The following is a 10,516-nucleotide window of genomic DNA, read 5'->3' on the forward strand; positions in this document are numbered from 1 at the left end:
TGTTATGACGTCACGCCCGGCCTCTGCATTCAAAAAACGTCACCGCCTTGGCTGGGAAGCTGAGATGTTTTTTTTTTAAAGTGTCCCTGTCCCCGATAGCTCGCACGCAGAAGCAAACGCATACGTAAGTCCCGCCCACATATGAAAACGGTGTTCAGACCACACATCTGAGGTATCGCCGCGAATGTTAGTGCGAGAGCAATGAATCTAGCGCTAGACCTCCTCTGTAACTCAAAACATGTAACCAGTAAAAAAAATTAAAGCGTCGCCCATGAGGATTCTTAAGTACCGAAGTTTGGCGCCATTCCATGAGCGTGTGCAATTTTGAATGGTGACATGTTAGGTATCTATTTACTCTGCGTAACATCATCTTTCACATTATGCAAAAAGATCGGGCTAACTTTACTGTTTTTTATTTTAAAGCAAAAAAAACAACGTGATGGAAAAATTGCTGCGCAAATACCATGCAAGGTAAAAAGTTGCAATGACCGCCATTGTATTCTCTAGGTATGTAATTTTCTAGCAAAAAAAATATGATTTTTACATATAGGAGCAAAGTGCCAGAGTTGGCCCGGATGGGAAGTAGTTAATAATTATGCTACCAAAATAAGCGTGCGCTTTAAATTGTCTCCAGCATTGCTCCTGTTTCTTCCTGCTGGAGACTGCCATTTGCTGAAGCCCAGATCCCCTGAGCATCAGTAAATATTCAGGCTGTCAGCAGATCAGCCTCTACATTTTCAGTACAGCGTCGAAATATAGAGAGCAACCGAGCATGTACACAGCAGGGTGAGACAGCGTATTACTGAATTTTAAACAGTTTTACATAGCTATAAATGCAAAAGGGGTCACCCAAGTGATCTAGCAGGAATTTTCAGACTAACTTTTTTTTTTTACTTATGGTAAATGCAGCCTATTGTTTTTAATGGTCCCATACACACAGGAGCATAAACTTGCGCTGCACATAGATCAGTAAAAAAAAATACAAATATCGACATTGCAGGGAAGTATCTTACAGACACATACATGCGTATGACACAACCCAAGAAAAGACAGAAGAATTTCTGAGTGCAAGTATGCATACGTGCAAAAACATGCAAATTACAAGTTAATTTACTACACAGCCCACCCTCACATTTTTACACAGAAATCTTCTACCAGGAATTTGAAGTTTATACACCTGTACCCTGTGCAAGTACCCTCATTCTGCCCAGACCTAATTTGGTATTTTATTGTCCAATGTATACATGTTTTCTTTAATTCTGGACAGACCTAACCTGGTGTATTTTTACCTTGTTTTACCCTATATGCTTTCTTTGATTAAAGCCTAATCTGGTTGATAATTGCCCTGTGTATGGGCATATTGGACCAACAGATAATTGGTCTTTTACTTACGTTCGGTGCCTGGTACAGCTTTGTACCAACATTTTCTGTCACGGTCTTCGATTCACACATGTCAGTTTCTGCCAATCCAAAGTCGGCATATTTCACATGCCCAGCGCAATCCAGTAGAATATTATCAGGCTTCAGGTCCCTGTAGAGAAAAAGAGTGTCAGCTCTGTGGTTCAGACAATTATCCCCCAATATCCCCATATTACTGATCTATAGAGGGATCAGCATTCACAAGGCTCCTTTCCCTAGTGCTACCCATACATAGAATGATATAAGCCAGAAAAAAATTGTATCTTTCATTAACTGATTGCCCTACATGAGTGTTATGATCAATAATCCCTTAGAGACCATCAAATGGACCGCAGAACAGCCGTTTATAAAGACTATAGAAATAGCCAACTGTGTACTGAGCTGTCATTGGATGGTTCAGTACGCAGACAATGTACAGGGCTGATCTGAGCCACTCGGTGCCTTGTGATCATTGTGATCCCCAATCATAGCAATTACATGTTTTTTCCCTCCCCCTCCTCCTATAACAAAGGAGAATAATTGTATTGAATGAATTTATAAATAAATGGATGGATCTGCAGCAGCAGCTGATCCATTTATTCACTTGAATTTATTTTTCAATATATTTCTTCATTCCAAAAAAACCAATCCCCTTGGGGTGTCTACTTTCTAGAAATGTGGCCCATATCAGGGGGATATAAAATTCATTTAGGTACAGTACATGACAGAGTAATTGTCAATCAAAGTATCAAAGCACTTAAAAATGGCCTAGTAATGAAAGGGTATTTCCTTACACATGTAAAATTGAATTAAAGCGGAGCTCCGCCGTTAAAAACATATTAAAAGCCAGCAGGTACAAATACTGCAGCTGCTGACTTTTAATATATGGACACTTACCTGTCCTGGAGTCCAGCGACGTCTGCAGCAAAAGACGAGCAATTGCTTGTCTACCTGCTGCCCCCACCGCCATCCTCGGTGAGGGAATCAGGAAGTGAAGCGTTCCGGCTTCACTGCCCGATTCCTTACGGCACATCCGTGAGTCACGCAGCACCGTCATCACTGCTCCCCGCTGTGTTCTAGGAGCCGTGTGTTTCCCAGAACACAATGGGCGAGGGCTGAAAGTGACGCACTACTCGCAGAATCCTACAGAGAGGACTCCCGGAAGTGGGTGCAAATACCTGTCTTAGACAGGTATCTGCACCCCCCTCCCCCTGAAAGGTGTCAAATGTGACACCGGAGGGTTCCGATGAGCGGAAGTTCCACTTTAGGGTGGAGCTCCGCTTTAAATGTGACTAAATTAATGATTTTCAGTAGACACTGGATCCTCTCAACAAATGGGGTTTAGTAACGGTTCAGGCGTTGGGCGGCGGGAGGGGTGGATTGTAATATGATTGACGTTTATATTAAAGCGACGGTTCGCTGATTTTTTTTCTTTTAAAAGTTAGCAGCTACAAATACAGTAGCTGATGACTTTTAAAAAAAGGACGCTTACTTGTCCAGCGCAACCGTGATGTCGGGAACCGAAGCCGAGCTATTGCTCGGCTCTCAGTTGCTGCCGTCACCATCTTCGGTAAGGGAATCAAGAAGTGAAGCCTTGCGGCTTCACTTTTTGGTTCTCTACTGTGCATGCGCGAGTCGCGCTACGCCATCTGAATGGTCCCTGCTGTCTTCTGGTACCTGTGTGTCTCCCAGAAGACAGTGAAGGGGCGCCGGACATGGTGTAGATACCCACAGATAATGCGGCTATCTATGCCCGTAAGTGGGTGCAAATACCTGACACCGAAGGGGGGGGCGGGGGGGGGATCCGGACAGCGTACGTTTTCCACATTTTTGTGTGGACATCTGCTTTATTTAAGGTTACTTACCTATGAGCTACATGTCTAGAATGTAGGAACTGAAGACCGCACAGGAGTTCCGCTGCCAGAAATCTGAGGGAGTCAAGGTCACATGTACCCTCAGCGTTTAACCAATCCCAAAGATCTCCTCCATTTAGAAACTCCATTACGTAGAATAAATGATCCTAGAGAAGGGAAAAGACAGACAGGTTAGAAGGTCCAAATAAAAATAACAAGTTCTAATTCTCTACCAGAAAACGCTGCATGACATCTACCTTTATCTACCTTTCTATTTATCTCCATCCATCCAAACATATATATATCTACAGCTACCTATCTATATCTATATAAATCAATCCATCCATCTATACAAACTATCTATCTATCTATCTATCTATCTATCTATCTATCTATCTATCTATCTATCTATCCATCCATCTATCTATCTATCTATCTATCTATCTATCTATCTATCTATCTATCTATCTATCTATCTATCTATCTATCTATCCATCTATACATCTATCTCTATCCATCCTTGTACAGATATAAGTTCAGGCAGTTGCTGCCAATATGCAAAACATATACTGAACATATAAGTCCATGTTTCCTCTGTCGTGCGTACATCGAATTAATCTAATCCAATGATCTATGAACTCCAGGCAGATATACTGTAAATCATTACATGGTCCCAGTGATATATTCAGTAAATCGATTTCTTAAATACTGCTGGTAAAATTACCCAAAGCTGCTTCTATATTACTGTCCCCTTCCTTGCAACAGGATTCAGTCTAGGAAAGGGATAGACATATAGGTGTGCGCAGCCTATCGCATTAGGGTGCGCACCCCAAAGCCAAACACACACTACCGATCACTCGCAGTGTTCATTCAGAAAGGAAAGGGGCCGGTAAATTACATATTTACTGGCCCCTTCTCCACTCCTAAAACATCCCAGCAGCAATAACCAATAGGAGAGGAGGGATGCTGGCAGCGCTGCAGGAGGAAAGATGGGAGCCAGGGCAGTAGGGGGAATCGGTGCTGCACAGGGTGATTAGGGTGTGCCTGGGCACACCTGGCACACCCAAGCGCCCAGAGGCGATTCAGTTTGCATGTGTTGCGCTATATAAGTTTCTCACTCACTCACTCACTCACTCACTCACACCCTGTTCGCACGCCTATGGACAGATATCAGTGCGAGTCAGTCAGTCTACAGTTACACTGCATTGTAGAACGCTGCCTAATGCAGTATGACAGTTTTCATGTGGTCCAGCACCGTCCTATCAGGTGGTTAGGGATAGGGCAGGTGACCAAGCTCAATTCTTTGACTCCAGCAGAGAAAAAGTGAGGTCACCGACTCAGCATCATCGGTTTGCCTTCACAAGAGTTCACCTTTAAAAGTGAACATGCAAATGCCATAAAGCAATGTTGGGGATGCTATATACAGTAAAACCTTGGTTTGTGAGCAGAAACATGCTTGTAATCCAAAGCACTTGTATATAAAAGCATTTTTTTTTTACAGGGTATAAAAGAGAAGAGAGGCACCTCTAAGGCCGCGTACACACGATAGGATCGCCAGAGGAGAACGGTCTGAAGGACCGTTTTCCTCAGTCCAAACCGATCGTGTGTAGGCCCCATAGGTTATTTATCCTTCGGTCAAAAAAATGAGAACTTGCTTTAAAATTGACCGTTGTCATCGGATGGACTGATCGTGTGTACATGGCCTAAGTGTAGCAATAAGTTGCTAAATGTTGTACCTTCATTAAATGTAACCATATTGCTACACTTAGAGGCTCCTCTCTTTTTTTTATTCTCAGTTATATCAAGACATCGCTTGTATATCAAGGCAAAATTTAATAAAACATTTTGCTTGTGTTGCAAAACGCTCTCAAACCAAGTTACTCTGAAACCAAGGTTTTACTGTATTACATTTTATATATGCCATTCATTTGATATTTCTGTATAACTTTTAAAACACACTTACTTCTGTCTGGAACGTGGCATAGGTGTGGGTGAAGAAACGGTTATTTCCAACTATCTCCATGACTTGACGTTCGGTGAGGATGGAAGGCGAGTATGAAATCAAAAAATCCTTTCTGACAATCTTAATTGCCACCAGTATGTTGGTAACACGATGGGTCGCCAGCGCCACCTATAGGAGAGACACAATTAGTACATAATCTTTTCCATGTGCACTAGCTTTAAAGGGGAGTTCCAGCCATTTGTGTGTTTATTAAAAGTCAGCAGCAACAAAAAGTGTAGCTGCTGGCTTTTAATAAACAGGCACTTACCTGCTCCAGCGCTCCAGCGACGCGCCGGCCGGGGCTCCGCTCCTCTCCCCCCCTCCCCGGCCGGCGTCTTCATCTTCAGTGTGGGCACCCGGCCGTGACAGCTTTCGGCTTCACGGCCGGGCACCCACTGCGCATGCGCGAGCGCGAGCGGCGCGGCACTGCGCATGCGCGAGCGGCGCGGCCCGGCGCCGCGCCGTGTAATTGGCCAGGAGATCGCCTAGGACCTGTGACGTGTCCTAGGCGATCGCCAACAGCAGCCACTTCCTGAAGGCGACTAAGCTTAGTCGCCTACAGGAAGGAGGAAGTGGGACAGGAAGTCCCACTCGTGCTGAAGCCCCCACTCCCCCCCCAAAAAAATTACATGCCAAATGTGGCATGTAAGGGGGAGAGGGCTTTAACATCCATACCAGATATTCCCAATGTTCTCAATTATCTTTATTTTCTTCCTTTCTTCTGTCCTGCTGGCTTTGCCATTTATTAATATATAACCGACTACCTGAAGGCAGGCCGTATATTATGCAATTTTTTTTGCCAAAAAAATAGCTTGATTCTCCCCATCAATACAATCCGTGTTGATGGGGAATCCCTCCTGCTGCGCTATTGTGTTCTACTGACAAGTAGACTTCCCCACCGGCAGAACACAATGATTAGTGTTGCCGTTTACAGCCGACTGCACTAATTGTTCAATAAAAACCCAAAAGGCTGGTTGTACTTAAGTCAGTTGATAGATTGACTTATGTACAACCAGCCGGCCCATACATACAGTGGATCAAAATTCAGCCGGTCCCTCCTGAACTGGCTGAATTTTGATCCATCAAAAATGTCAAAAATAGCTACCCTCTGCCTTACTCAACACAGCAGGCACTATAACCGAGAGTGACCAATCAGAGTTCACTTGTACAAGGTGGATTCTGATTCTTTGCTGTACTGGCGGGCACAATCTGACACTGCATTAAAGCTGGACAATGCAGTCCCCCTCCTCAATGCAAGGGTTATCTGCTCATTGTGCCTAGGGGATGATTAATAGGGTAATATACTTACCTTATTCCTTACTACCCATAGGCTTTCTCCACGCTGCATGTCTGCTCATCCTGAGGCCTCTTCCTTTCACTGCCTGACCGGTCATAGCTTTCCAGCATCATACCATATAGTGCAGAATCAGCAGCCCTGCATTGTATGGAAGGATGCAGAGGGTCATTGGACAGCAGAGCAGAGTGCCGGCTGCCTAAGATAGGCTAAGGATATTGCCCAATTCATCATCCCCCAATAGGAACAATTTGTACTTAACCCTTCTATTGTAGTGGGGGACCCACTACAAATGTATAGTTTTCTTATATCCCAGAGTTCAGCTTTAAACTGTGAGTTGTATAAAAAGTGTACAGCCCCACTTGCTATGTACTTCATCCCCCCTTCCTCTAGAAGCTGAGCTGAGTGTACATGTTTATGCTGCACCCGTCACGTAGTCTTCCTTAAAGTGGTTGTAAACCCTTTTTTACGACCTTATGCTACAAGTAAGCCTATATTAAGGCTTACCTATAGCTTACCTGGATATCCCCTAAACCTACACGGTTTAGGAGATACCCCCCTGTGTCTGCATGTGCCAATGCCAGCGGCACATGCGCACTGGGGAAAACTAAAGCAATGGCACCTATGTGCCGTTGCTGAAATCTCTGTGCTGTTACCGGCGGCTCCCACGTGCATGCGGGGGAGGGACGTCATCGCGGAGAGGGAGACGAGGACCGCTGCGGGGGCTTCAATCTGAGGTACGTAATACATAATGAGCTAGTATGCTATGCACATGCGCACTAGGGCAAACTGAAGCAATGGCACCTATGTGCCATTGCTGTAGTCTCCGGGCCGTTACCGGTGGCTCCTGCATGCATGCTATGCATACTAGCTCATTATGCCTTTTTCTTGCAGGGATTTTTTGTTGTTTATTTAACAAGGGTTTACTTCCTCTTTAAGGATGGTCATATTGTATGTGCCCCCCCCCCCCCTTGTGTTTATGGGGTCTAAGCACTAATCTTTGGTTACTTACCGTCCCATATCCTCCTTCTCCAACAACTTTATGGAAGATGAAGCTCTCTGGACTCAGGGAACCTGGCGCATGTTCTGTTGAGAAAGATACTGAAAGAGAAAAAGAAAACAATTTTATTACCTCATTTCCATACACGTCATATTCCTCTACTTATTTCTATTGACACTAAAACCTTTAGAACAGAGAGAACTGCTAAACTGGAGTGCAGTGGACATAACAGGAATGATTCCACCTAGAACTGATCATTTGATTTTGGTTGTATACAGGTAAACTTCAGCTTAATGATGAACTCCAAATTAGAGCAAGTCTCTTGGTCACTCTGTTCTAAAAAAAATGCTGAGAAAAACTCCTTAAAAAGTCTACTGATTTCAGATAGAACAGACTTGACCCATAGACTTGCTCTGAAGCTCACCACATGTTACAATCTGATCGATTAGGTCCATCAACAATAATATAGTTTCAGGGCCTCCCTGATTGGATACAAAATAATTGGATAGATAAGCTAGTTCATTACATTATAGACTTTTGGTAACCCTAAATTGTACAAAGATTGTAGGGCTAGATTGGTGGTGACCCTTGGAGAGCAGTAGTGCAGCTCAGTCATTACAGAGAATTAGTAAGCAGGAAGCAGAGCCTCCGTATGTAATGAGCAAACAGGGCTAACCCCATGTCCTAATATATGTACCAAATAGGGTTGTCCCGATACCACTTTTTTATGACCGAGTACAAGTACCGATACTTTTTTTCATGTACTCGCCGATACCGATTACCAATACTTTTTTTTAATGCCATGTGACAGTTTGACTGATGAGCACTGATAGGTGGCACTGACTGATGGTGACTGATAGATGACACTGATAGATGGCACTGACTGATGGGCACTGATAGGTGGCACCTATGGGCAATGACAGGTGCCTGGCACTGATGGGCAGCACTGATAGGTGGCACTTATGGGCACTGACAGGTGGCTGGCACTGATAGGTGGAAGTTATGGGCACTGATAGCACTGACAGGTGGCTGGCACTGATAGGCGGCAGTTATGGGCACTGATAGGCAGCACTTATGGGCACTGACAGGTGGCTGGCACTGAAATGCAGCAATAAATGACATGAGGAAATGCTATGCTGCAGCGCCCATCTTGGTACACCCTGCACTCGGCATCAGTAAGTATTAGCAGACATCTTGTTACACCCAGCTGCTGGCTTACTGTGGCCAAGTGCAGGGTGTGCCAAGATGACGGTGACCGCTCTGCCCACTGAGGCTGCCCACTCCACCCGATCCGCCTACTGACAAGAGGCCCGCCCTACCCACAAGAGGCCCGCCCACTGAATCTGTTTGCCCGCTCCACCCATTGAGGTGGCCCGATCCGCCCACTGATGCCGCCCACCCTCTCCGTCCAGAGTCCACTCGCCACCGACCAAGTATCGGGTCAGGCATCGGGAGCATTTGTGCGTGTACAAGTACTCGCACGAATGCTCGGTATCGGGACAACCCTAGTACCAAACATACACACAAAGAGGGATTCTCCAACATTGAGACCAACTGATCATATATAGTTCCATGTCAATTAGCCTTTCTCAACATTTTTACCTTAGAGGAACCCCTAAAAAAATCTTCAAATCTTGTGAAAGCCCTACTAAAACCTATTATTTGCAAATTACAATTATGTCCTTTACAGTAATGACATCACTAGATTTCCACCTATGTACTATATGACAATCCACCATATTTTCTTACATGCTGCACTGCTTCCGTTTTCCTCCTCCTCACTTAGAAGCTCTTCCATATTCTCGAAAAGATTCCATGCTTCCTCGTCATCCTCCATAAAATAATGTATATTCTCTGCAAAGCTGTCTGAGAACTCCTCTCTGCTTCTCTTTTTTGAAACCACATCGATCCACTCTTCAGAATTATCTGCTTCCTCTTTGCGTCTCTTACTCAGAACCATGCTTCGTTTTGGAGAGTTAATTTCACTCTCCTCTCTGCTACTCTTCCTCAGAACTGCTCCTCTCTCTGGAGAGATCATTTCATCTTCTTCTCTGCTGCTCTTCCTCAGAACCTCTCGTCTCTCTGACGATGTCTTTGCTTCCTCCACTCTGCGCCTCTTCCTCTGAACCTCTCCTCTCTCTGGAGAGTTAATATCATCCTCCTCTATTCTTCTCTTCCTCAGAACTGCTCCTCTCTCTGGAGAGTTCATTTCATCTTCTTCTCTGCTGCTCTTCTTCAGAACCTCTCGTCTCTCTGATGATGTCTTTGCTTCCTCCACTCTGCGCCTCTTCCTCTGAACCTCTCCTCTCTCTGGAGAGTTAATATCATCCTCCTCTCTTCTTCTCTTCTTCAGAACTGCTCCTCTCTCTGGAGAGTTCATTTCATCTTCTTCTCTGCTGCTCTTCCTCAGAACCTCTCGTCTCTCTGAAGATGTCTTTGCTTCCTCCACTCTGCGCCTCTTCCTCTGAACCTCTACTCTCTCTGGAGAGTTAATATCATCCTCCTCTCTTTTTCTCTTCTTCAGAACTGCTCCTCTCTCTGGAGAGTTCATTTCATCTTCTTCTCTGCTGCTCTTCCTCAGAACCTCTTGTCTCTCTGAAGATGTCTTTGCTTCCTCCACTCTGCGCCTCTTCCTCTGAACCTCTCCTCTCTCTGGAGAGTTCATTTCATCCTCCTCTCTGCTTCTCTTCCTCTGAACCTCTCCTCGCTTTGGAGAGTTCATTGCTTGCTCCTCTCTGCTTCTCTTCCTCTGAACCTCTCCTCTCTTTGGAGAGTTCATTGCTTCCCCCTCTCTGCTTCCCTTCCTCTGAATCTCTCCTCTCTCTGGAGAGTTAATATCATCCTCCTCTCTGCTTCTCTTCCTCTGAACCTCTCCTCTCTTTGGAGAGTTCATTGCTTGCTCCTCTCTGCATCTCTTACTCTGAATCTCTCCTCTCTCTGGAGAGTTAATATCATCCTCCTCTCTGCTT

This window comes from Rana temporaria, chromosome 2, assembly GCF_905171775.1.
Source record: "Rana temporaria chromosome 2, aRanTem1.1, whole genome shotgun sequence".
NCBI classification, from domain to species: domain Eukaryota; kingdom Metazoa; phylum Chordata; class Amphibia; order Anura; family Ranidae; genus Rana; species Rana temporaria.